The sequence below is a fragment of the Amblyomma americanum genome, chromosome 6 (genome assembly GCF_052857255.1).
Source record: "Amblyomma americanum isolate KBUSLIRL-KWMA chromosome 6, ASM5285725v1, whole genome shotgun sequence".
Lineage (NCBI taxonomy): Eukaryota > Metazoa > Arthropoda > Arachnida > Ixodida > Ixodidae > Amblyomma > Amblyomma americanum.
In genome coordinates this window covers 181,223,740-181,248,143 of record NC_135502.1, presented here as the reverse complement: position 1 = coordinate 181,248,143, position 24,404 = coordinate 181,223,740, and the positions used below count along the sequence as shown (strand labels likewise).

General features: G+C 47.1%; 1 long non-coding RNA gene across 1 annotated transcript; it reads left to right on the top strand.

Moving 5' to 3' along the window:
- Positions 1-332: 332 nt before the first annotated feature.
- On the top strand, positions 333-20,609 carry LOC144095067 (uncharacterized). The gene is made up of 2 exons (XR_013306692.1): positions 333-512; positions 19,773-20,609. It is a non-coding gene; the product is annotated as an uncharacterized LOC144095067 (long non-coding RNA).
- Positions 20,610-24,404: the final 3,795 nt, after the last annotated feature.

Here is a 24,404-nt window from a genome sequence, read left to right as displayed (position 1 = left end):
TCAGGCGTCCGCCGATATGTGAGACAGATACTGCTTCATCTTTCTCCAAAAACCAATTTTAAATTTTTTCTGACATCGCGCAGTACGCGAGCCACTAGCATTTAGCCTGCATCGAAGTGCGACCAACCCGGCAGGGGAAGAGGAAGACGAAGACGTTGTTCAATCTACTGTCGCCTCAGCTCTATTTCTTTAAATAAATTTGCCTAATTCACCTAGCTTTATTTGAATATTCGAGGACGGCAGCATCTTCAACGCCATCTACAAGGCGGTACTGTCCATATGGGAAGAATACGGCTGCTCCGGCGCCGACAAGTCTAAAGGAACCACGCCAATCAAAGGAGGCTGGCTCGGATTAGGCGGCCATGCCTTCCCAGGCTGTGCTGCGACCAGTACATGCAGAAGACCACCAGTCCAGCGAGACCTCCTCGCTTAGTGGGGATGAGTCAACGATCGTGGACGGTGACGAGTCAGTGGCCGATATGGCTGACGTGGACAACGAGGGCTTCAAACTGGTGAGTCATCGCAAGCAACGAACGGTCGGGATCCCGGTAGTGGTTCAGCCCACAGAGAAAGGGTTGATTTAAGAGAGAAGAATCCCATCTTTCTTTTCGCGGCCGTTGAATCACTGCTGGGATTAGCCCCGATCCGTTGTCGGTTCGCTATGCACGGGGCTCTTAAGCTGGACGTCTCGACAGAAGAGCAGGTTGTCAAGCTCCTGCAGAGCTCTCAGATTTTTGGCATTAAAGTTAACGTGCGGTTGCCCCATTCCTACATGAAGAACAGCTGTGTTATTAAGGGTGTACCAATGTCGTATTCAGAACGCGACCTACTTGATTATCTGAAACCACAAGGTGTATTGCACGTGAAACGACTTCTGCGTAGTGTGGAATCTCCAGGAAAAGAATGGGCTGCGAAACCTACCAACTCTATCGTGTTGATATTCGCTCTCAACTTAGAGCGCCCCGAAAAAATTGATCTGGCATTTACAAAACACGCATCTGCAGATTTCAATGAAGCTCCACCACGGTGTTTTAGATGCCAACGGTTTGGGCACGCGGCCAAAGTTTGCACAAAGATCGACGCTGTAAGCGGTGCGGAGGCGACCACGACTTTAAAGCCTGCAAGGCCGATTTTGCTTGTGCCAATTGTGGTGGTGCACATCCAGCGAGTTTCGGAGGCTGCCCCTTCCTTGTGAGCGCTCCGCACCGTGGAATATCTTTTATTGCTGGTCCCAAAACCCAACCGACTTAGACGCCTGTCCCAGGATTAGACGAGCTTCCAGTGTTGGAGTCTGATGTTGTTGCGTTACCCAACAATGTCCCTAAGAGACCTGTGTCCAGCAAGACGCCAAGGTCCAGTGTGCCCGAGTCGGTAGTGCGACCTTCAGCAAAAAGTGTCCATGTTCTTGAGCGGCCGGATCACAGCCAGACTCGACAGCTAGGGGGACTCTCATATGTACAAGTGACAAAAAAAACAGCTACTGCGGCCAAGAGTGTGTCCACGTCGGCATCTTTTGTCTATGTTGTAAGTGCTTGCGTTGCACAAAATAAGGAGCTCAAAAATAAAGGTATGTCTCACCTTCTTCATGATTTGTTTGGGGCCCTGCGTTCACATGTTCCAGCGATGGCGCCTGGTAACCCGAAGAACTTCCTACAGCTCGGGCTTTCTTTTGAGTCCCTAATTACCACCTTCGCAGCAAACTTCCTTGCGATCTAATATGGATGGGGTTAAACCTCGTGGATTTCATATGCACCGAAAAGTGCCGTTCATATTGCAGTGGGACTGCGCTGGGATTTTAGGCCGGTTAGCTGAACTAAAGCTATTCTTGAAAGAGACTTGTGTTCTAGTAGAAGCTGGCCTGCCAAGCGGGAGATGTTTGACTGGCTATGTCCCCCATAAAAGCTGCAGCATAAACTGATTTCCAAATTCCACATGTTTCTCTAAGCGTTGCCGATCTTTGCACGGATGACATTGAGGTAGCGGCTGTGAGAATACAGCTTGGCTCTGGAACCCTTTCTATTGCGTCCGTGTACGTATCCCCGCGGAAGAAGGTATCATTGGATTTGTTTCTAAAGCAGCTCTGCGACCGCTGCCCAGCTCCTCGAATCATCTGCGGTGATTTCAACGGACATCATGCCGTCTGGAGTCACAAGAACACGGATTCCCGTGGACGCAAACTCGTAAACGTTATTGACAGTTTGGACCTGTGGGTTGCCAATGGCGGAAGCCCCACTTTCTTCCGGCCTCTAGCCTCAGCGACAGCTATAGACCTGACACTGCGTTCACCTGACGTCCGCGTGAGGTGGTCAACAACGGCTGACCGCATGGGAATTGATCACTATCCGATTTGTGTGTTTGCTGCCGACTTTCGTATGCATGGTCCTAAATTTAGCAATGTGGTCAACTGGGACATGTACAGAGAGCACCTAGAACGTGTTTCTGGTGATGTTGACTAAATGATTTCTAGTAAGCTAGCAGCAACTACGGCGGTTAAGTTTAGCAAGGAGGAAATTTGGGCGAGTTGGTAAGTGTTCATTTTCGCTCTCAGCGCAACACGAACGGGACACAAGACGAAGGACTAGCACAAACAGGCGCTGACTATCAACTCGTTTTTTATTGAAGAACGAAACGCATATAAATAAAAACAGTGAACTACTTATCAATCAACAAAAGTTATCTGGAAGGCACGTGGGAGGTTAGATAGCTCAATTCCCTCTCGGATAACGTTATGGAAGGGCTGCTGATACATGTTGCGCCGTTGTGGTAAATATAAAAAGCTTCCATAACCTCGTGTGTTAATTGTTATGTCGGAACAGGATGCGCGTGTTCTTGTAATCGGGAACACATTGGCATTTTTTGCACTGGAGAGACGCCTGGGCAAGGGGGTTCCCTTTAGCTCTCCTTTCTACATGATCCTTTTCATGCCTGCATTGGCATTGCCTGCTATGGGAGCCTGTGTGGGAGCCTTCCAGATAACTTTTGTTGATTGATAAGTAGTTCACTGTTTTTATTTATATGCTTTTCGTTCTTCAATAAAAAACCAGTTGATAGTCGGCGGTTAAGTTACCTGATCATTTTCCGGCCCCGGATTTAAAACTCAGGAACATTTGCGCAGCAAGAAGGGCGGAGCGCCAGCTCGTGCGGAAGAAGGACGACAAGCAACTGAAGACGACCTTCAATAGGCTAAATTCTGCCATTAGACGGCACACGAACAAGCTGTACAGGTTGCAATGGGCCTCATTCTGCGCTAGTTTGACTGTTTTCTCACCGATGACGAGAATATGGCGAGTTATTGGCAGCCTTGCTGGAGAATCTCGCCCTTCGAAGCCTTTTGAAGCTCTTGCAATACGCAAGGAAAAACCTATTGCAGGCTAGGCAGAGGAATTTGCAGACGCACTCGTACGTGCTAATCCTGAAATATTCAATTCAATTCACTTTATTTCAACACTACAATGTTGAGGACCGCGAAACAAAAAGCCTTTTGTGGCTTGACAAGGTCCGCAGCCCCTTTTAACAAGCTGTGGCCGAGCATAGGGTTAGGTATTACATATTAAGCTAGAATTACCTAAGTCCCAATAACACGAGTGTCAGACATAATGTATTAAGGAATTTGCGGTAGACCACGAGGAGAGTTTTGTTAGTGCTTCATTTTCGATACCGATAGCCTCAGTGGAATTCGGTGCTGTAACCAGAACAGTTGTGTCGTCCGCGTACAAAATAAATCTCACATTATTATCTATAGTAACTAAGTCATTGATATAAATACAAAAAAGCAGGGGCCCCAGAATACTTCCTTGTGGCACTCCCGCGTGAACTGGCTTTAAATTAGACACATATCGTTCTATGATCACTTGTTGCATACGGTGTTGCAGATACGACTGTATTAATTCAAGAAATACGCCACGAAATCCGTAATGTTCAAGTTTGTTGAGTAGTGTGGAATGATTTATACAATCAAACGCCTTCGAATAAACAACAAAGATGCCCAGAGTACATAATTGCTGTTCAAACGACTGCAATATAATTTCGTTTTGAGTAAGTAAGGCAGTTTCTGTCGACTGCCCTTTCACAAAGCCATACTTGATACTAGTTATAAGGTCGTGTTTGATCAGAAACGATGTCATGCGGGCATGTACTAGTTTTTGTATACCTTTATAAAAAATGCGCAACACAGATACTGGAAGGTAGTTTGTCAGTTCGTTTTTATCACCACCTTTGTACAAAACTACTACGTTCGCAACCTGAAGTCTTTCCGGGAACGAGCCCCTGGACAATATCAAGTTGATTATGTGTACTAATGAAGGTAGAATCAAGTCCAGGACATGCTTAATTGGCATGATCTCCAATCCTTCGACGTCACAACATCTGCTGTTTTTGATAGACATAAAAGTAGTAAATACCTCATTTTCCGTAGTAGGCGCTAAAAATGCAGATTGTTTAGTCCTGCAGCGAGGATACGTCAAAAAATTAGGATCATAAGTACTGTTTACTAAGGTTGTTAAATAGTTAATAAATGTATTTGCAAGCGTCTCATTTGATAAAACTTTATAACCTGGTGTAATTTTTGTTATTGTCATGTTCTTATCCCCTCGCCCAAGAAAACCATTAATACGCTTCCAGATAACATCAGATTTCTTTATTACGTCATTATTGAACAAATTATTCAAATACTGTCTCTTCTCTTTACGCAAAAGACTATTTGCTTTGTTCCTTTGCACCTTGAATTCATGCATAGCTTTTTCAGTCCTGATGTCAATAAAAGTCTTGTAGAGGCGGTTTTTGGCACGAATTTCACAGATACAGTTTTTATTCATCCATAATTTTTGGCTTTACGTGCTGGTTTAACTACTTTGTATTTGAAGCATTTATCAAATATATCCTTAAACCTAGCGCAAAAGTATTCATAAGCAGTTTCTGGATCACTGGCACGCATCAGTTCTGACCAATCTATTAGCGATATTGCCTCGCGAAAATACTTCAGGCTTGCATATTGACATCACGAACCATTTGTGGTAAACGGTGTTTGGATGTTGAAGGTGAACACTGGGTCATCAAAAGAAATATTGCAAGGTGATCACTTATATGAGCACTCACAACACCAGATAAAACGTTAGAATGGTGGATTTTGGTTATGAAGACGTCAATTAATGTCGATGTATCTATTGAAATACGAGTCGGACTATTTATAACATCTTCAAAAAAATTTGATTCGATTGTCTTGCTAAGTTCTTTTCGAGAAGTAGAAGCCTTTAAGAAATCAATGTTTAGGTCCCCTGCCAGAATTAACTTAAAACCATTATCAGTCACCCTGCAGAAGCATTTTTCCATAAAAGACCGAAAGTTCTGCGTGCTCGATCCAGGTCGTCGATATGTGACGCAGACAACAATATCATTGCACTGAACAGTACGCACTTCATAATCCAACGTAGCAAGAGAAAAAGATGAGACAATGTTGCAACGGAGTGTGCTTTTTGCCATTAACAGAACGCCACCTCCTCTTCGGCATGATCAATTCATAAAAATTGTTATGTAGCCAGGTAACTTAAGAACTTCCGATTCACATTGATACCATGATTCTGTCACCATTAATATGTCACGAGCAAAGCCAAACGCAGCGATACGTGCAAGAATCTGTTCCTCTTTAGTTCGGGCAGACTGCGCATTAAGATTGATAAAAGAGGCAGTTCTTATTTTCGGCATACAGGCTGCCAACTTCATGCGGCGCAAAATATGATGCGTGCGTAGCGCTTCCAAACATGACGTCATCATTAGTAGCCATGAAACCTTGGTTAGTCATTTTTTTCCAGATCAGAAACATGCATTTTTTGCAGTGACCGGGGAATTTCACTTTTCCCAGCGAAAATGTTCCCGTCCCGCGTCCAAGCGAAACGCCAATTCTTTTCCCTTTTTCGCACGATCGTCATGCCCAAAAGTTTTTTCAATTCAGAGCACAGGTGTTCATTGACAAACACAGCACAAGACTGTGTGTACCCAAGATCAGTGGCTGATAGTCGCTTCTTTCGAGTTTTGTTGAGGACAGCGTCCCGTTTTGATCGGATGCGGAACTGTACCACAATGTTAGACTGCCCAGGACCCCTCGTTGGAATTCTGTGACAGATCTCAACATCATTTTCACTAATAGGCTCACCTATAACTTCTCCTACATTTTTCAGAATGGCAGAAAGGTTCTCGCCCTGTGAAGTTGGAACACCTTTGATTTCCAGATTCTTATTTCTGGAATATTGGTCTAGTTGTACAATTCTGAGCTCAGCTTCCAGTACACGCTTCTTCAGTAGTGTGCACTCTGAAGTGAGGCAAGCGTTCTCAGCATTGATTTCAGCGTTTTCTTTCTGAATATATTTCATGGTGGTACACATTTCCTCAAAACATTTGTTCATATGATCCAGGCTATTCTTAGTCTCTCTATTTTCCTTCCTAAATTCTCTCTCCGGAGATTCGCGCATATCACGAATTTCTTGTTTCAAGACTTTAAGCATTTTTTTTTCCTCAGGGGGCATTGCAGCAAAAACAGACACAGAAAAAATGACTTTGGCAGTAGCAACAGCAGAAAAAAAGCAACGTGAATAATTCAGTCGCACATAGTGCCTAACCTGCTAGGCATAGAAGAAGAGACACAGCGTATTCCGTGCTGTCCCGCTGCTGCCGCCACCAAGGTAGATGTACACTGGTAGCGAAGGCTCCATAGACGCCCATTGGTCCAAAAAATGGCGGCTCGTGGGCACTCCAGCGCCCCCTGGATTTTGGGGGGCAAACTACGCAAACGTGACGTAGAATGACGTAACGCATACGTATGCTTTGGGGGCGAATTATAAAGCGATCTTTCTGTAGAATCCGCGTTTTCGAGCCCGTACCTCTCGAAGGTTGCTGCCTTTCAGCGCGCCCCAACCTTTGCCAGTCAAATGTGCTCGAGTTCCTGCTAGTTATGGCCTTGTTAATGTGCAATTGGGAACGCAATGAAAGTGACTGGTAAAGGAGGGGCAGCATAGAAAGGCAGCAACACTTCCAGACACTGGCGAAGCATGCATGATTCGTAGTGCAAATACTGGTGCTAGTACTTTTGAGAGCTTTTGAGTACAGCAAGGTATGATGCAAGGTATGATGCACAAAGCACTAGCTCAAGTGCACAGTTCGCAATAGAGTGTACGGCAAGTATGGTTTTCATAGTTTCATATTCATTGTTTATTGCAGCAACCAAACAAATAGTCACAAAGCACACCCTTGGCACACAAACAAAAAATACATGTCACAGGCAGCACAAGCAGTATTGTTTAAGTTGGCTAATCAACTCAATAGTCACAGTGCAGATAGGAAAAAGCCCTGAAGTGCCACGAACGTTGTCAGTTAGGAAATTGAAAAGTATAGAAAACAATGCTACGACAGCTTCAATTGAAGCAAACATAACATGACATAAGTAGGCGCATCAACACAGACCATAGAGCACACTGGGATTATTTCTCACATTTAATTTCTTCAGCTGAAAGAATATAGCAGGTGCGTTTACATCTGCAAGGCAATGTTAAAGCCAGCTTTAGCACCCTCAAACGTGCTCAACGTAGGAGCAATTACCATACATTGAGCCGGCGTACCATCTCCAGAGTACTTCTAGTCGTTAGCCGGATCAATTTGAAGTAATTTTACGTCAAGAAAAGTACACATGAAGTACAGCGTACAGTGAAGTGCAAAGACGTTCGCGGGGCAGTAAAGCATGTAATCAGTGTACTGTACGCTACAATATAGCCGCGCACATACACGAGGCTGAGTTTCGATACTCCCAGCTGCGAGGGGATCCTCAAATTGGCTTCATGGTTTTGCAAAACTAAACAATGTCGTACTCAGAGCTGTCAGGTAGCAAACTTTGTTCTAAATGGGCTTCCCGGTCAGTAGCGTGCACGTGGTTGCTCCTGAGAGCCCGGTGTGAAGTTCACGTTGGTGATAGTCAGCTGCATGAAACTCACTATAAATTAGAAAAATGTGGGCCTCTTTCGCACACCTCAGCACTGAAAGTGTGCCCTGCAGTGTAGTACATAAATATCCCCGAAAACATGAAGCCAAGTACGCACGAACGGGTTACAGCTATGAAACACGAGCGAACAGCCCGGCGAAACCATATCGAAGCTATCGCGCATACCTAGAGCAGACGACACACCTGTGAAAGGCGGGAATCGGTGTAGCGGGACACCAATGGTACTATCCACGCTGTCGCAGTGTACCACGGAGCATCGTTTCTTCACATGCCGCAAGCTCATCTTGAAATGAAGCGCTAAGCGCTTCAAAAGAAGTGCGCGAAGCGTGCATAGACGGAAAAAGACTTCGCACCGGCCGCACGCCGAAGGAAACGACAAAACCGAGAAAACTGCCGCAGCGGTGCAGCAGGGTGCAAATCTTATCGAACGGTGACAAAGAAGCGACGTGCAAGGACGACGAAAACTTCGCAAAAGGAGCATTTTGAGACCGGCGAGCTAAATTTATACGCTTTACCAGGCGCGCCATCGCAGACAGCTGGCGATAAGAAATCGCTTCGTGAGCTCCCGCCACTGTGGCCGGGTTAGCCGGGTATCGAAACAAGGCCTGCAAAGACGCGCTGTAATGCACCGCACACTCATGAATAGGGGGCAGGTCAATAGTGTTGCAAAAATACAAAATTTGCCAGGTTTTAATAAAATGACTTACCTCTTTCATAAAACAAGGTGCTAATGTATTTTTTCTTTTTTATTGGCAGATTACATTCCAATTTTGTAGCTTTATCATTTCTTTATATGAGTGTTTTGTCCCCCATCCTCTGGTTGTGCTGCAGTCGCGCTAAACCACTTTTCGGCCCAGCCTTCGCCACCACTTTAAATCCGCCTTGCTGCCACTGCCAAGTGAAGCGTCCTAGTGCTTGCGTCGGGTTTATGTAGTGCTGGCACCGCGGTATGGTGATGACGTAGACCATGACGTAAAAGCGGCCTCGTGCCTTATCACGGGATGATCATGGGCGGCCGACATATCGATGGAGCCGGCGGACGATAGGCAATCTGTGAGGCATAGAAGAAGAGACACAGCGTAAGCCGTGCTATCCCGCTGCTGCCGCCGCTTCTAAGATATATATACAGCACCTGCTTCCTCCAGGTCAATCATGGACGTCCCGTTCACGCTTCGTGATCTTCAGACTGCGCTCAGTGGCCTGCGGCGCCGGTGTGCACCAGGTCCCGACGGAATCACCAATCAAATGCTGAATAATCTGCCCTTGCAACTCAGGAAGGAGCTCCTACACTTCATCAATCGAGATTGGGAGACGAGATGTTCCTCCGTCATGGAAGGTGGCACATGTAGTTCCAGTACTGAAGCCTGGCAAAGACATGACAGACCTTGCCTAGTATCACCCTGTGTCATTGACCTTCTGTGTAGCTAAGTTGATGGAGAAGCTGGTAAACGAACGCTTAACGTGGTGGCTTGAGGACAGCAAGGCACTGCCAGCATATACTACAGGATTCCGCCGAGGTCTTAGTACCAAGATAGCGTCTTAGGCTTGGTGAGTCACATTGAACACCAGAGAGCTTTCGGCCTTTCTACCTTAGTAATTTTTCTTGACGTTGCGAAAACTTACGAGAACGTGCTTCAGAGCTGAATTTTAAACAGTTTGCAAGGCATGGGCATACAGAGCCATATGTTAAGATTCATTTACAAGTTTATAAGTGATTGCGCGGTTCACGTACGGTTAGAGAGTACGTTAAGCACCGGAAGGGTTCTATCACGAGGTGTGCCTCAAGGAAGTGTGCTTTCCCCCACGCTCTTTAACGTCGTAATGGCTGGCCTTCCCGATCTGTTGAAAAAAAGTTGCAGGCAAGTGCGTATGTCATTATATGCTGACGACATATGTATTTGGACTACTGGCTACCAACACAAGCTATTAGCTCTGATAGCTCGACAGGCTCTACTTTCGGCACAAGCTTACCTTCAAGGTGTGGGATTGTCTCTGTCAGGAGAAAAATCTGGCTTTGTTCTGTTTCCAGGTGTAGGAAGACGTCAAGCTTGGTTGAAGATAGACCTCGGACACTCTTGCATCCATCAATTCAAACACACGCGTTTCCTGAGCGTCATTATTGACTCCCGTCTACAGTGGCGAAAAGCTGTACGTTCGCGGCTCAATGTGACCCGTAGAATTGAACGTGAGCAATGGGGAAACCATCGCTCTTCAATGGTCAAACTACATGAAGCGCTGGTGGTCAGTCGCATAATGTATCAATTACTGTTAATTTCCCCCTCGTCATTATGACTTAAACGTCTCGAAGTTGTCCACAGAAAGGGCCTAAGAAGAGCCATTGGAGTTCCTCAGGCGGCTGCGAATAAGGCAGTACTTCATAAGTTTCTATCGAAACCTCTTAGCCTTATCGCTTCTCAGAGACTACTAATGCATCTTGGCCACCTAGGAGAGACGGTAGTTGGGCGATCCCTTCTCCAGCGGCTCTGCAAGAGATATGAGTCGAAGGCTTACTTGGCACTCAATACTTTTAGTTCTTTAGGCCTTGATGTCCGAAGGCAAAGAAACCGGTTGAAACCCCCCTGGTCTTTTCCGACCCTCGACTGCAAGGTCACAGTTCCCCATGTGAGCGCAAAGCGCAGCTCTCCTTTGGCAGCAACGCGTTCGCTTGTACTTGAACACTTGGAAACAGAGTATGCCCCCCATCTTCAAATTTTCACGGATGGTTCTGTGGACAAGGTTAAACAAGCTAGCGCAGCGGCTTTTTACATTCCTTCTTTGGACTGTGAGTGGTCGGTACGCTTTACTGCGATCGTATCCTCCACAACGGCTTGAAGTGTTGCTATTGAGGCGGCTTTACGGAAGTTAGGGTCTTGTCCGGCTCAACCTGTAGTCATCCTAACTGATTTAAAATCTGCCCTTCAGAGGTTAGAGTGCGGATTGCCTACTGATGCCTTGTCTATAAGCTCTCTGCGCTTGGTGCAGAATCTGCACAGAAGAGGATTTACTCTGTATTTCCAATGAGTACCCTCTCACATAGGAGTCAACGGTAATGAGGTGGCAGACAATCTCGCCTATAAAGCTCTCTCAAGGATTCCATCAAAAAAAGTTTCCAAGGTGGAAAAAGTCTACAGGAAAACGGTGCTCGATCATTTCAGTACCCTGTGGAGTGAGCCCCACAAGCCATGTGTGACGAAGGGACTGAGAAGATCTCAGGCGACCCTACTACATCGAATTTGCACGGCCTCTGCTCGCACTCCTGCCTGGATGCATAAGACGGGCATAGCATCGTAAATGCTCTGTTCCTTATGTGGTGTGTGGGGGGATATCGAACATTATATTATGTACTGCCCAGAGTACAACGCCGAAAGGTATGTGATGTTCGCTTCCTTCAAGAAGACAGGAACCCGTTACAGTACTGTTCAGGACATTGTCTACCCGAGTGGAAACCAGACATGCAGAAGGGAGGCTGCACGCCTTCTTTTAACATTCCTGCAGGACACGGATCTTGTTTCTAAATGGTGACAGCAGGAACGGACTATGGCCTACTGCGATTGAATGTGTGTGTAGATGGTGTCTTCCGGAGTGCACTACGTTATATTGTGAGTAAATTTGTGTATGGATTGTGGCACTACAAGGGCCTATGTTCTATTGTGACTGATTATGTGCATAGATGGTGACTTCTAGAGTGGACTGTGATGTGGATTGTGTGGATTGATTGTGTGCATAGATGGTGACTGCGGGAGAGAATGTGTGCTATTATAAGAGACTGTGCACAAAGCGGGGTACATGCGACAGGGTTTAGGACATTGCTATTATATAAGGGACGCTACGGTGGAGCAATTGCCGGCAGATAAAGCAAGGCTAACCCCTCCTGTAGCATTCAACACCTCAACTCAACTCAACTCAACCCGGCAGGGGTCGAACACGTCTTTCGGGTCAGCAGTAAAAAACAATAACCAGTGAGCCAACGCGATGGCTTGCGTGCCTATTTCACTGGCTGCGCTCAGTAATAGCAATTTTGAAGAGCAGGCTCAAGCCTGTGCAGAACCTCTAGTTCAGGCTATGATTAATCACTCTCTTCTCGCAAATCGGCACCGTATTTGAAAAAAAAAATGAAAATTGGTTTTAGGGGAAAGAAAATGGCGCAGTATCTGTCTCACATATCGGCGGACACCTGAACCACGTCGGAAGGGAAGGGATAAAGAAGAGACTGAGAGAAGAAGCAAGAAAGAGGGGCGGTAGTGGAAGGCTTCGGAATAATTTCGACCCATTGCCGTTCTAGCATTCATCATGTGAACGGTACTTGATCCGCGCCTCCGATACGACAGAAGCCTCACCGCGGGTCACCTAGCGAGTAATAAAGTAACAGGCGAACAAGTTCGTTGCATCTTAAAACGCGGCGTTATCCATGAATATTGAAGTCGTTGGGTGGCTCCAGCTATCATTGTCAAGGAGAAAGATAAAACGGAATATTCTACGCAGACTATCGTCGTCGATATGACGTCAAAAAAAAATAGCTGTTGTTTAACTACTGCTGAACCTGGTTAGAGAGCGAAAGCTGAGGTGCATCGGGCAAGTAGACCCGGCTTACCGTTTGTAACGTGGAGTGGGTTCGCTCACCGGATAGGCAATGCGCCCACCCTGCAACCCTGGCAGGTGGCGGTTAAATAAATGGTTGATCGCGAGGGGTTGGTCACTCAATGAACACTGCGGCCTATTGCTGCAGTGCCACGTGTCTGCCACAACGTTGTGAGCGCTAATGCACGCAAGCCACACCTCTCTCTCCGCCGCAACGTATCTCAAATCGCGATTGAGGCGTCCGCTGCCCAAAGCAGCCAGTTATGCGCCCTTCCTTTCCTAAAATCATCGGAGTATAGAACGTTGTCAACGCCAACGCCAGTGAACACAATCAACACCGACAGCCAATAGAAACAGAGGCGAGCGCTTGATTTCTGCGGCGGCGGCGGCGGCGGCTGAGTAACGTCATAGCTGTCATGAGGTTGCTACTCGGTTCAAGGTCAAAGAAGGTAAAATTTAGTGCTACGCGAAAAGCGGCTTTACGTAGCATAGTGAAGCTTTCGCTTAAAAGAAAGATGTTTATCTGCTCCCATACATAGACGATGCCATCGACTGTGTTCACTCAGCCTCAATTTTCCTCGATCGATCTGAGATCAAGTTACTGGTAAATTCCAATGCACCCGACTGACAAAAAAAAATTTGTAACACTCGAGGAACTTTATTAAGAACATTATACTCTTTGGGCCATGCAGTGCGCCTACCACGTTTGATATATTCATGGACACAATTTGCCGTGATCTTAAGTGGTAGATTTGTTAGCGTTATATGGACGATGTGATTTTTGGAAGGATATTCAGCCAGCAGAACAGCCTCCTCGCGATCGTCCTTGACTGTATTGAAAAAGCGGGCCTAATATTTACCTCTACGCAGAGTAATTTGGACGAACGTCAAACAGTTCTCCTCGGTCCCTTGGATGACAAGGACGGTATCCGGCCAGATGCTCAGAAGGTTGAGGCTGTCACCAACTTGACAGCGCCGCAATCAGTGAAGGAACTTCGCAGCTTTTCATGACTTTGGCGTTATTTTGGCCGTTTTTATCCGAAGTTTGTCGACGCCGCCTTCCCTCTCATATGCCTCCTACATAAGGTTGTGCCATTCCAGTGGACGGCTGACTCCGACTCTGCCTTGCGCCATCTGAAATTTCATTGAAGGTCAGGGCCTATTCTGCGCCATTTCTGTCCTTTTGTTCCCATTGAAGTTCACATCGTCGCCATCTGCGTCGGAGTTGGCGCTGAGCTCGTCCAACGCCATGGCAGCGATAAGCATGTGATAGCGAATGCCAGCCAGTAATTGAGCGAGTCGGAATGCAAGTACGCAGCATTCGTTCTTACCTCTGTGGCAATGATTCGAACATAGCGATCGACCGTCATTCGCGGTACTTACTCGTGAGCCTCCGTGACCCATGCGGCTACAAAAGTGGTCGTCAAACCGCCCACGCTACTGTCTCTCGCGCTTGCAGCTCCCGAAGACCGGTTGCGATGACAACTTCGACAACTACTTCGAATATATATCACACACGTTTCCTGATCTGCACTTCTTCGAGACTGAACAACATAAGTAAACGAAATTAACGCTGCTTTTATACGCCGCACGTGATTCCTCTATTACCATGTTTGCGCCAGTTTACTGGAAGAATTTAACGTCCGGTGGTGCGTATTTTTTTCTCGTCGAGCCGGGGAGCCTTAGCATACCTGTTTTTCTCATGCACGACTACGGCACGTCTGGCCACTTGGGAGTTTCCCGGATTCTTCACCGCACACAGCAACGATTTTACTGACCCAAAATGCGTCAAACGATTCAACGCTACGTTTGCAGCGGTGCACAACGCCAGCATTTTAAGCTTTCTACGATGCGTTCGCGCTAATGGTTTTCCGGACATTGGTGAACCCTCCACGTAATTACTTTATATTAATAAAGTTCATTCTCTCTCTCTCTCAGCAGCTGTACCCTCTCACACCTACGACCGCGTGTCACCTCTTCGCGCACATATGACTGCGCTCCAGACACCCTTAGAGCGTGTGGGGGTAGCGGTCTCGGTCCCAAAGGAGATGCCCTCGACTCAGCGTGGCAAGCTCAGCCGGAGACCAGCTGCCAAGTGACAAGGGGGTTGTTTGTTTGGTGCCCAGCTTTCGCCGGTCGCAAGCCAGAGAATGGGTTGGAGCCAAAGGTTCACAAAACAAAGCGAAGTTTATACAGCTAAGAGACGATACAGGGGATTTAACAATCACTCGTACGAGCAGATACGAAGTGATTTATAAATACAATGCACTCGTGCAAAGTACCGATAGAGAGAGACAAATAAACAAAACACAATTTGTTCACGGGCACTGCGACAATCCGACGACCTGAGGAGCTCGAAGGGGCAGTCCGAAGGCTGGCGCACGTTTCCTCGCTGGTCCGTGGCTGGGCGGTGGTGTTCTCCCGGCAGTCGATCGGGCGCGCTTCTAGGAAGCTTAAACGGCGGCTCGGGCTAACCGACAGTGGTTGCAGCCCCTCATTTAAAGGCGCAGCCCGCGTCTGTTCCTCGCGCCAAGGCAGGCCCGCACATACACGCAGCTTCAACTGCGCAAACTCCTTGTCCTCGCGCCGGGCGCGCGACCCCATTGGTCGAGCGCGGAAACCACCTTCTAGAACAATCTAGGTCATTCTCGCCACGCGGAGTCATGGGCGCAAGAGCGAAGGGGAGAGAGGATCACTTTAGCGCGGTCAAGGTCACGCTCTCTCCGTCGACGATGAGTAGACACTTCTCAGGCATTCTAGAGAAATCGACGCCGCGCGTGGCTATGTTTACTTTTGCTCCGCGCCGGCGAGCTGAGTGAAAAGGGCAACAGCAGACGCAGCGTCACGCGCTCTCCGGGGATCCTTCCCCGCTGTTTTTCTATTTTATGTTACCGCGCGCTGGTGCGATTGCTTACGCCCTGCGCCGTTTTTTCGAAGATGCGCCTAATTTTGTGACACTGCCCCTCCTTTAAGAATACTGTGCAACAATATTCACAGAACACAAAATTCGTGCGCGCATGCTTGCGCTCACAAACTGAATGACGAATGCCAGCATACACACATCAATACAATGATATCTCCATTTGCAGGACACTTGGCAACTGTTAAGATTCACTTCAATTCGTTCCGCAACTCGGAAACACGTTAGCATAACATTACGCAGGGAGCACACAAGTACAATGCATACTTTACTTTGCATACGATACTTTCACATTCATTTCCTAGGAACTTGCGCTTCCGTAAAGCGCATGTGAGGACCTTCACAGCTGCCTTTTGTCGAACAAGAGTCTCTTCGACTCGCGAGTCTATTTCTCGATCAACATCGACTTCTGTTTCGCCCCACCTGAACCCTCCAGATAAACTTGCCGACTCTAAAAAAAATGGTGCGCTTAGGTATGCACACACAAACAAGGCAATCGATGAGTTCCAAGCCACCTGCGTCAAAACACACAGGCTCCCAATATTAAACGGTGTGCATACCCTCTTGGTCACATTCCAGAATTTTCCTGTGCGATCGAAAAAAGGCAGATGAAGTAATGTGCACAATAGCACGATGAACATTCCTACAGGCTGCCCTAAGCTGAGCTTAGCGGGGGTTTCAGACCCCTTGTCCTCTTGAGCTTTCTTTCGTGTTTCGCTGCTTCCTTGTGACCATTCTGTGGCCTTTCTTTCGGCTTCGCACGGCTTTATACTGCAATGCCCGTCCTTTCCAGCGAAAACGTTTTTTCTTCCTCCGAGCGTTCATCCGCGGGTCTCTTCCGTTCTTCGTACTTAAATGCCTGCGTTACTGCTCCTTTGCTTGACCTAGCTCGCTCGCGCTTCCTTCGCCACTTTTACGCTTGGCGATCACTGCGCTGTTCCGAAGAGCAGGATTCGATTTCTCTGATTCGTGGCTTCTTTGCGGGCCCTTTGGAAATTTTGCCCCCTTTATGTTGCCCAATATGAGGTCGTATATGGGGCGCTCCATGCATGGTGCAGTTAGTTTCTCACCGTAGTAGGGAGTCCGCACATTTACTTCAGCTTCCGGCAAGCACTGAAACGAACCGTCCACAAGCCGCACGAGGCTCTTCGTTCCAGTGAGATTCTTATCTCTCACTAATCTTCGTTTTATGATTACAGCGCTGCTTCCCGTGTCTCGTAACACTGTAATTGTTTTTAATCCTACCTTCCCTTTCAGGACAGGCATTCTGAAAAAGAAAGGCAGAAAGCTAGAGAAAAATTGAGAAAGAAAAAGAGAGAGAATTCGAACGCGAAAAACAACTGCTAGCCATGAGGCTTGAGCTGTAACGTGCTCGAACCACTCAGCGGAAGTCCATAGCACTAGAGAAGAAGGCAGCGGCCTGCGGATAGATGCCAGCAGATTACTTCCCAGGTTTGCTGAAACAAGAGACGATCTCTACGCGTTTCTCAGGCGCTTCGAAGGAATCGCGGGAAGTCGGAATTGGTCTGACGGTGAAAGTGTTACCGTTTTTAGCACATTCTCAGCGGGGAAGCTCTAAGCGTATTCGGGCGACTTTGTCCGGACGATAATGCAAGCTACAGCAAGGTAAAGGCCGCCTTGCTTAAGCGATTCCGTCTCACCAGCGAGGGCCACGGATGGCGAAACGGCAACCCAGTATGCGGCAAGATTACGCCACTACTTTGATCGGTGGATAGAATTTTCAGAAATTGTATAGGAATACAGTGCACTTCGCGAGCTACTCATTAAGGAACAATTCCTGAGTAGCTGTCACCCGAGCTTGTCGCTGTACTTGAAGGAAAGAAAAGCCAAGACTCTCTCGAAATGCTAGATCTTGCCAACCAATTTCTTGAAGCTCAAGGAGGAACGAATCTGTCCAAAATTAAGAATACGAATTTGGAGAGCGCGGGGAAAACCGACAGCCGTGATGCCCGATTTAGCCTAAGGCTCCAGGAAAGTGCTGCCTTTGCAACAAGTCAGGCAGCTACGCGTCTAATTGCCGCAAAAGCGCTATGAACAGTAGCCCAACAGCTTGTTTTAAGTGCGACCTTCTAGAAGGGGCACAGAACCGTGGTTTGTCCGAACCCAAGCAAGCTCATTCCCCAGGTATCGTGCGTACGGGCCTCCGCAGGCCACATCCTGGAGGAAGAAGATGAAAATGGCTTCCATTTCCGTAGTTCAGCCACGGACATCCCCATATGGGTGCCAACCTCAACTAACTCCTTCAAGTTCATTTTCGGATACTGAACTTTTCAAGGCAAATACTACCTCTACACGGTGAACCTCAATAACCGCTCACACACAAACACGTTTATACAAAACATATTGACTGTTAGTACCGGTCACTGAAAAGTAGGAACATCATTCTGTAATGTTTTATGACACATTAGTAACTTGAAAAATTGCCGTTGTTTCGGCCATAAACGAGCTGGGTCACGAATATTCACGACGTGTTTCGCAAGACCATTCCAGTGAATGTTAGCCTGCGGCAGGGCAGATGAATTAAATGCAACGGTTCTACGAGAATTTCATTGGAAGTTTAGAGAGTTGTTTAAACGGCGTGATGTGCGATTTTGTTGTACAAGAGGCATTATTGAAGAGTTGGTATTGTTGACTATTCTGTGAAGTATGCAGATTAGGGCGATTAATCTGTTTGATTGCAATGCGGAGAGGGATAGATGAGTTTATGTTTGTTATGCTCGAGTGACGCTTGTAGTTTCTGGAAATAAATCGTGCAGCACAATTCTTAACCGATTTAAAAGACTTTAAAAAATAAGCCTGATGAGGTGGCCAGAATGGAGATGTGTATTCGAGCTCTGGAAGAACAAATCTTTGACGAGAAGGAATTTGTCTTAGTCCAAACCTACGCATTGCGGAATCAGGGTGCATAAGAGCCTTATGTACAGATACTGGAAGATATCTATAAGTGCTGCACAGCTACCAAAGTCCGCCAGAAATTCATCAATAAAGTTGAAATAATTAAGGGCGCCAGGCAGAGGGACGCGATCACGCCATTGCTATTCACCACCTGTTTAAAAAATTCTTGCAGAGGCTTGGATTGGCAAAAGTTTTGGATAAGAGTTAAGGGAAAATGCGTTAGTAATCTGCGACTCGCTGATGATATTCCCTTGATAAGTCACTCTGAGGACGAATCGCAATGAATGACCAATGATGTAGACAGGCAAAGCTAAATGGTGGGTTTAAAAATAAGCATGCAGAAAGCCAAAGTAAAGTCCAAGAGTCTTCCAAAGGAATGGCAGTTTACAACCGGTAGCGAGGCTTTGTAAGTGGTCTACTTTAAGCTAGTATTTGCTCAAAATAAAAGTGCATAACAGCTGTATCTTACCACTACTCACCCATGGGGCTGTAACGTGGAGGCTAACGAAATGGTTCAACTTAAACTGATGAGAACGCCGCGAGCAATGGAAAGGGAAATGGTAGGTGTAACGCTAAGAGACAGGAAGAGGGTGAGTGGATTAGGGATCAAACGCGGGTTAATGGTATCATAAACGAAATCAAGAAAACATCGGCTTGAGCACGGCGTGCAATACCAAGGCAAAATAACCGATGGCCGTTAAGGTTAACGGAGTGTATTCTAAGAGAAGGCAAGCGTAGCAAGGTGCGGCAGAAGGTTAGATGGGCGGATGAGGTAAAAGAACTTTGCGGGGGTAAGGGAGCCGCAGCTGGCGCAGGACAGGGCAATTGTGGAGGTATACGTCCTGCAGTGGACTTCGGCTGATGATGAAGATGCCTCTTTGCCATAACAGCGCCTGCTTAACGAAGTGGTTCTGAGCGAAGCTATAGGCGAGTCTTGAAACATCGACGCGGAGCAGTTTCAAGCGCACACTATAAGGAGCTTATGCAACCGCGCGCACAAGCCTGTACCTAATTCCCATTTTAGATCACAGCTCTTAAAATTCGGTATTGAAGGGTTGCCCATTTGCCAAAGGCTGCTGATACAGCCAGCGGTTGCAGCGGCACCCGCCGACGAGTCGCAGTCACATGAAGAATGGCTATAATAACTCGTTCAAAACGCAGCTTCGCACCGGCGCTTTGTAGTAGGAGCTTAGAGTTGGGAGGAAAACGGCAGTTCGAGACTGCTTTCTGTAGTGTATATTGCTCTTTTGTCTTTTAAGCTTAGCTATGCTGGGTGTGCTCAATTTTTTAGGTCGGAAATCGGTATGCCTAGAGGCATACAATGGCTTTTAGGAAGTTTTGAGGTTAAAGTTTTTTTTCCGTCTTTCCTTACAGATATCTCACATGGCTGGCCAATCCATTCTGGATTTTAACCTCAAAATCTCCGGCTTGGCAGAAGCACGGGACACTCCAATATGAGCCGAAGCGCCCTTTGGTCATCACTGCAGCAAGAGCAGCGTTGCACAACACCTCTTTGGACGAACCCTTGGCAGCAGACGATGAAGGCAGCACTGCTGATGACCCTTACAACAACGGGCCACCTCTGCTTTCCGGGTACTTCGCCGGTATAGGATTCCAGATGTCCTGCCTTGCGTGGTAAAGCCGTGCGAGACCACTTCATTGGCCTCTTTGGCACAACTCGTCCACAGAAGCAGGCACGCCTGCGAATGGTGCGGCGAAGTGGCAGCGACAACAGCCGCGTCACCACCGGTAGTAATCTCCGCACCACCTGGCAGCTTGGCTCCAATGACTCACTGCGCTGGCATGGCGAGCTGTCGCAGCCACTCTGGCTCCAGGCACTGCCACCGCCTGGTGATAATGTGTGAGCTCCTGTGTGACATCGTGCGAGCATTTGCAAAATTATTTTTTTCCTCCTTGAAAGCCTGCAGTGGCAAGCAATCAAGTGTGCACACCAGTTGCTGCTTCATCGACAGTGTTCACCAGTATGGCTCCAAGTTCATCGCCAAGTTTTCCACATAGCCACTGCCCTTTCTCCATCTCAAGTCAAAATAGGCGCCGGAACAGCACGTCCTACAAGTGAAATGCATCCTTGTACACCATCCGTCGCCGTTGCTTACGTCGACATGATCATTTAGGCATTCAGTTGCCTGCGGTCAGTATATGTTTGATGAATGTGCATGAGCAAAACGTGCAGTGTGAAGATTGCAAACAACCAGGACAGCGTTTGTTTTTGCGCCGCATTTATTATTTGCCCATAATAAATATTCTTTGCCGCAGGTATTCATAAAAGTGTCATTAATGCAAAACACAGCGGGGAAACACAAAGCATGTAGTAGCTTTACAGAGAAGCACATGCGCCTTATCAAGTGCAACACAAATTATGCTGTGCAGAGGTTGCACAAAAACAGTTGTACTTACACCGTGGCTAAACGGGCTAGCTTGTTATATATTTTTCAAGAGAAAACAGTGCGAAAGACGTAGACAGAAAACAGAGGAAACACTGGTCAAGCAAACAGCGGGAAATATGGAGCTGGAAAGCAGAGGAAGCACAGAACAAGCCCTTGTGCTTTGTTTTCTTTGTGAGTGCTTAAAAAGCTGCAACTTAACTGCAAGCTTGCGCGCTAGTGTTTCGACATGCTGTGCATATATGAACTGTGCTGAAAAACGTTACATAACTAGTGGGATGTACATCACGGGTTACATGCGACTTTTTTTTTCATAGGTTTTACTGGACTAGAATGCTATGTTACATGTAAAGGCACGCGAATATCACGGTTGATGACAACATGGCTGCGTCTGAATTTGTGAAGGGACCCAGAGACGGGAGCCATTAAGATTGTCACATAATACCTTTAAAAGTGGAGCTTCAGTATCACCCAACATTTTGCAGTCTGCATTTATTTCAAGACCGGACTTCAGAACTGACTTCGGATGGGTGCTGCCAAGCCTCACTTTTTCTCGGGTCTGTTGAGGCTGTAGCATGTTAAAATGTACACAATGGACATTTTTCGGAAAAGCAGGACCATTAATGCGAACAAAACGATTCAGGATCATACGAACAAACAGGCTCAGAAATGGCACCGTGTGCGCCTGGCAGAGCTGCCGGTAAACACCTAAAAGAAGCGAAACATAAAAACAGTATATGAAGCTCCTGCACCTCGCAGAGCTCAAAATAAATAAGTAACAACACAAAGAGTAATAGCACTTGAAGTTTCTGCACGTGGCAGGGCTAGAAATAAACAGAAACTAAAAAATGATACATGAAGCTTCTGCACCTGACAGAGCTCAAAATAAATATATAACAAACAATCAAAATAATAGATGAAGCCTCTGCACCTGGTCAAGCTCGGAATAAATGCATCACAAAAAACGAAAAATAATACACGAAGCTTGAAAACCTGGCTCAGTTAAGAATAAGCACATAACAAAAATCAAAAATATTACACGAAGATTCTCTATCTGCCAGAGCTCACAATAAATATATAAGATTTGGTTTATAGGGGTTTAACGTCCCAAAGCAACTCAGGCTCTGAGAGACGCCGCAGTGAGGGAGTCTGGAAATTCCGACCACCTGAGTTTCTTTAACCTGCACTGACATCGCACAGTACACGGGCCTCTAGAATTTCGCTTCCATCTTAATTCGGCCGCCGCGGCAGGGATCGAACCCGCGTCTTTCGGGCCGGCAGCCGAGTGCCATTACCACCGAGCCACCCCGGCGGCCAAATATATACGAAAAAGTAAAAAATGATGCATGAACCTTCTGCACCTAAATAAAAAAAATAAACAGTATAAGATGCTTCTGCACTTGCAGAGCTTAAAACAAATTGAACACAAATTATGCTTCTTCAACTGGCTAATATTAAACAATCACAAAAGCAGAAACCAAATATGGTATAGCAGCTCTGCACCTGGCAGAGAACAAAATGATGTAGGTAAAAATAAATACATAAAACAAAAATTCAAAGTGGTGCAGACGGCTCAAGTTGGTTTCTTAAGATGGCTGCCAGCATGCCGACCGTCTGGACGAGCCGCACTTGCTCCGCATTTGATCTTCGACAGCAGCTGTCACCTCCCGCATGGTCAGCACGTAAAAAAGCTCCAATTACAAATTTTTACTACGCAACACTATTCAGACCTCGCTTAAGCTTTACGAAAAAGGTTAGGTACTGAGATCTTCTGGACAAAGTACGGTTGCAGAAGACTCGTGGGCGCTTCATAATGCCACGTGGTGGTGACTGCTATCCGGAGAGCAGAAAGGCAGCCAAAATGGCGTCTAAACAAATCTTTTTATTTGGGCTGACTCGCATCCACAATGAACCGAATCCCTCGGCAGCGGCGAAGCGACAAGCGTGCTCGGCGATTGTCGAACAGAACGCCCGCCGCTTTCGGCCGTGCTCACATTAAAGCTGATAGCAAACTTTCGACAAAAAGTGTCTAAAGTTACTACAGCATTCTGGAGCAAGGCAGAATCGGCTTCTTCTGTGTGCGATCAATCGAGATAAACCAATCGAGATCAATCCAGATCTGGTGGCGTCTTGCATCCACAAAAAAAAAACGATAATGCAGCGTGGCGGCAGTATGGAAGGATGAACATGCAAACACTACCATTGATTCGTAAAATTAATCCGCTCTCAATGAAGCATCAACCCAATGGTTTAAAACAAATCAGGCGACTGGAAAGGAATAAACAGATCGATGCGAAAATAAACATCAAGTGTGGAAACACAGCATCCTTTATCGCGCATAATAGAGCTTTAGACGGAGCTCATGTGTGGACAACTTCTGGTCGTAAGCGGCGTCTCTGGGGTGCAGTCATTGCGTCATGGATGACTTCATAACTCAGTTCACCTTGCCGCGAAGAACCTTGTGCGGGCAGAGATAGCGGCTCAAAACAAATTTCACTCAACCGTTGTTGGCGAATGGGCGCCCAAACCCAGGCTCGTTCTTCTGGCTTGTATTGCGCGTTGCCTCTTCTTAGGTTGTAGCGCCTGGCCTCAGTTCGCTGCTGGTCTGCGATCCGCAATCGGGCAAGTCTTCGGGTTTCTTCTGCGCGCTGAAGGTAGGCGACGATATCGTCGTTATCTTCCTCGCTAACATTGAGCGACATGGTGTCTAGCCTGGTCGTCGCCTCCCCGCCATGAACAAGCTTAAAAAGAGTCATCTGAGAGGTCTCCTGCACTGCGGTGTTGCAGGCGAAGACGACATAAGGCAGGACGACGTCCCAGGTCTTGTGCTCGGCATCGACACACATGGCGAGCATATCGGTGATGGACTTGTTCAAGCGCTCGGTCAGTCCGTTAGTCTGCGGATGGTATGCAGTTGTCCTACGGTGGGCGGTTTGGTTGTAACACAGGATGGCTTCCGTCAGTTCCAATGTGAATCCTGTTCCTGTGTCCGTGGTGAGCACAATGGGGGCGCCGGGTTAAAGAAGAACGCACTCGACGAAAAATTTGGCGACTTCTGCTGCTGTTCTATTCGTTAGGGCTTTCACCTGGACGTAGCGGGTGAGGTAGTCGGTCGTGGTCATGCTACACTTCTTTCCAGACATTGACTTCGGGAAAGGGCCAAGCGAGTCCATACCAATCTGGTCAAAGGGCCTTGAGGGAGGTTCAATGGCGTTCAGAAATCGTGCTGGTCGGGTGGGAGGCATCTTCCGTCTCTGAAACTTCGGCAGGTTTTCACATAACGTGAGACATCGGTAGACAATAGGGGCCAGTAATACTTGCCGTGAATGCGGTCTAGAGTGCGAGAAAACCCGAGATTTCCAGCTGTCGGCTTGTCGTGTGAAGCCTGTAGAACTTCTTGGCGGAGACGGCGAGGTACAACAATGAGGCAGGCTGTTCTGTTCACTGCCAATTTCCTCATCGCAAAGACGCATTCATGTACACAGAATGAAGAAGGTGCTTGCCTGAACGAGGCCAAGGGTGAAGAAACATTGCCTACCAAGTACTCGATGAGGGATTCTAGGTCGGGGTCCGAGCGTTGCTTCTGTGCAAACGAGTTGGA